Genomic DNA, 3371 nt, shown 5'->3' with positions numbered 1-3371 from the left:
ATGGTAGTGGTTGTGTACCATCGAGTCAGTTCCGTGTCATAGTGACCCTGCATAGGGTTTCTTAGGCATAAAGCCTCATCTTTCTCTTGTGGAGCAGTGGTGGATTCGAACTGCAGACGTTTTGATTATCAGTCTCACGTGTAACTCACTATGCCAAGAGAAACCCGAATTTTTTACATATGTGAATTAAAAACATTTTTTTTTAATCTTTCCATTTTTTAAACAAATTAAAAAAAAAATTTTTTTTTAAAGAACATGCAGGGCAAACAAAATATGTTTAAAGACAAGAGTTGGTCAATGTGTCCTTGTAATTTCTCCTAGAGACTATAGGGGAAATCAAGACATGTACTTTAACGTTCATTATACCAGACTGGGAGGTTTAACCACCAGCAGAAAGGTACTGATTCATTGCTGCTGGGGTCTCTGGAAGAAAAGTTCATCTAGCCTGTTCTAAAAGAAAGCATTCTGTCTTGAGTTGCTGCCATATACCCTACTGGTTGTGGGTGTTCCTTTGAGGTAACGGTAGAAACATTTGTGGCAAGAGCAGAGCCAAGTCATCACAGAGGTGGTGCTTTGTTTCCATAACACTGAGGCCAGAGGACCCAGCATTGCCCTCCATGGGGTTGGGCTGAGGGAGGCAAGAATTCACTAGGCACAATGGTCTAGACAGCACTTTTCCTTCACAAGTACCTACCCCTCCACTCTACTCTGAACTTGGTCAACAACCCTGAACCACAGGCAGTGCATATCTATCACCCATGATCCCCATTTTTCAGATGAATAACTGAGCTCCAAGAGGTTAGGGGTTGGAGCCTCAGTGGGTGGGTTCGGCTCTGGGGGCCAGCTGCTGCCATGATCCTGCTGAAAGTGAATAACCACATCATCAAAGAGACACTGGTGCTCAAATTCGAGAATTCAGCCACCGGAAACAAATTAGAGGCAGTAGAAAGAACACATGCTGATTTCAATGGGGTCCTCTATCATATTTCAAATCCTAATGGAGACAAAACAAAAGTGATGCTCAGTATTTCTTTGAAATTCTACAAGGAACTTCAGGCACATGGTGCTGCTGAGTTATTAAAGAGGGTGTACCGAAGTTTCTCAGTAAATCCACAATCAGGGTACAATGGCCATTTGCTATGTGACCTTGAAAATCTGCCTGCCTCCAAGGATTTCATCGTCCATCAGGCCAGCATGTTGAAACTAAATTGTTTTCCCTCTATCTTTGGAAAATATTTCCAGTTCCAAGAAGAGAACAAGGCAGTTATCCATTATAGGAATGATGAGACAATGTGTGGTGAGTCTAAAAAGGGCAGAGTCACAGTAACCTTCAGCACAGTGTTTAAAGATGATGATGATGGTGTCATTGGAGAAGTGTTAATGCAGGAATTCAAAGAAGGATGTAGAATCAGTCACACAGTCACATAGCCACAGGGAGCCCCTTCTGGACCTGAAAGACACCAATACCACTGTGGGCAGTGTCAACACTGCTATATCACCTTTCTGCTGTTCCTTCCCCACACCAACACCATTACCCTAGACAACACCGTTAACCTGACCCATACATTTCAGGACTATCTGCACTTCCATATCAAGTACTCGAAAGACCTAGATTCACACACCTATGTGGGCAAAATCTCCAACTGCCTCAAGATGCTGACCAAGCACACCCAGATGCTGAGAAAAAAGAAATGAAAATGTTTACATTTCCCTTACCATTGGGCACCTGGTGTGGTGCTGTGGGTTAATGTGTCAGACTGCAAAGTCATTTGAACTGCAAGGTCGATGGTTCAATCTCACTAGCTGCTCCTCAGAAATTCGTCCAGGGTCGCTATGGGTCGGAACTGACTCAATGGCACTTAACAACAATAACCCTTGGGCATAGGAGAAGAAGAAAGTGGCAACTTGCTACTGGATAATTGTAGCTTTTAATGCTGCACCTCTTCAAGTTCTTAAAGATTCTCCATTTGGGTTCATTTTGTACACATTTGGGAAATATTCTGCAGAAAGGAGCTGTGCTTACAAGGACTTCATATTTCCCTAGAATTCAAGGGAAAGAAAGAAAAAAAGAGAGAGACTAATTCCACTTGATTAACATAATTCCTTTTCTTAATCTTCCTCCCTGCTTCACTCTCTTCCCCTCTTCCAAGTTGTTTCACTTTGCAGTATGTTACTGGTAATGAGTTGCAGGATAATGCAAACGTAACTTGTTTTCTCCTAAGAATTTGAGTTCCAAACTCCTGTGTCTAAAGTGATACTGTTGGGATCTTTAATAAATAAAATATTTCTATGGTTAAAAAAAAAAAGAGTTTAGAGAGTATGCCCAATGTCTCAGAGGGAGGAACAGAGCTGACCCTCAGCCCTACTGATGCCTAGTCAGTGTCCTTTCACCTCCCACTCTAATGAGGTGAGTCATGGGAATTGAATAGATCAGGATCTGTGATGTCTAACCACTTAATCTCTCTGAGCCTTGGTCGCCTCATTGAAAAACTGTGAATAATCACAACAGTAGCAATAATGGCTTTGTGGATTCTGTGTTCCTTAGATTAGCATAGCAAGCACAGACGTCGCTAGAGGCGTGCAGAGGATGCACAGCTCACTAGGTGGCGCTATTAGAGGGTGTGCACCAAAATGACCACAAAATTTCTACGCAACGTTCCAGCAGAAATGTCTTATTTTTATAAAAGCATCCCTGGAGTCACTTATAACAACAAAAACTTTTGTCATTAACCAAGCTTACCTGCCTCAATATACTTATCAGGCTAAAACTCTGTGCTAATTTACTTTCGGAACCTGGTCAAAAACTGTCGTTATTATCCAATTACAAAGATGCTATGAATCACGTGGTTGCGTCTGCATACACTTCATGCATGATATGGTGTTTTTGAAGACCTGGGGTGGTGCTGCGGGTTAATGCGCTGGACTGTAAGGTCAGTTAGAACCACAATATCGGTGGTTCAAGCTCACCAGCTGCTCCTCAGAAACCCTATACAGAGTCACTATGAGTGGGAACTGATTCCTCAGCACATAACCAGTGTTTTTTGTTTTAAATACTTTTTGTTTTGAAATGAGTGGAGGTTTACAGAGCAGATCATCAGTTCTACATTCAGCAATCATATGCTTTGATTCATTACATGGTGGCAATCCCCTCCATGCACCAACAGTTAACAACTTTACCTCTATTTGCTTTAACCATTGCATTCCTCTCTGTGTCTTCTGCCACCCCCATCTTTCCTCTGTCAATCTCCCTCCAGTTGTATATCGCCTGTCCCATTGTCACCATGTCAATGTGTGTGTATCTACCCTCTAGCACATGTATCATTTCTTCCTCCCCCCAAAACTAAACTCCCTCTTGAAAACTTGTAAGCCAG

General features: G+C 42.3%; 1 pseudogene; it reads left to right on the top strand.

Moving 5' to 3' along the window:
- Positions 1 to 852: 852 nt before the first annotated feature.
- LOC102841250 lies at positions 853 to 1748 on the top strand (annotated as a pseudogene).
- Positions 1749 to 3371: the final 1623 nt, after the last annotated feature.

Source organism: Chrysochloris asiatica, unplaced genomic scaffold (assembly GCF_000296735.1).
Source record: "Chrysochloris asiatica unplaced genomic scaffold, ChrAsi1.0 scaffold00135, whole genome shotgun sequence".
In the NCBI taxonomy this organism is placed as follows: domain Eukaryota; kingdom Metazoa; phylum Chordata; class Mammalia; order Afrosoricida; family Chrysochloridae; genus Chrysochloris; species Chrysochloris asiatica.
The sequence above is the reverse complement of the archived record's forward strand: the minus strand, read 5'-3'. Positions and strand labels throughout refer to the sequence as shown.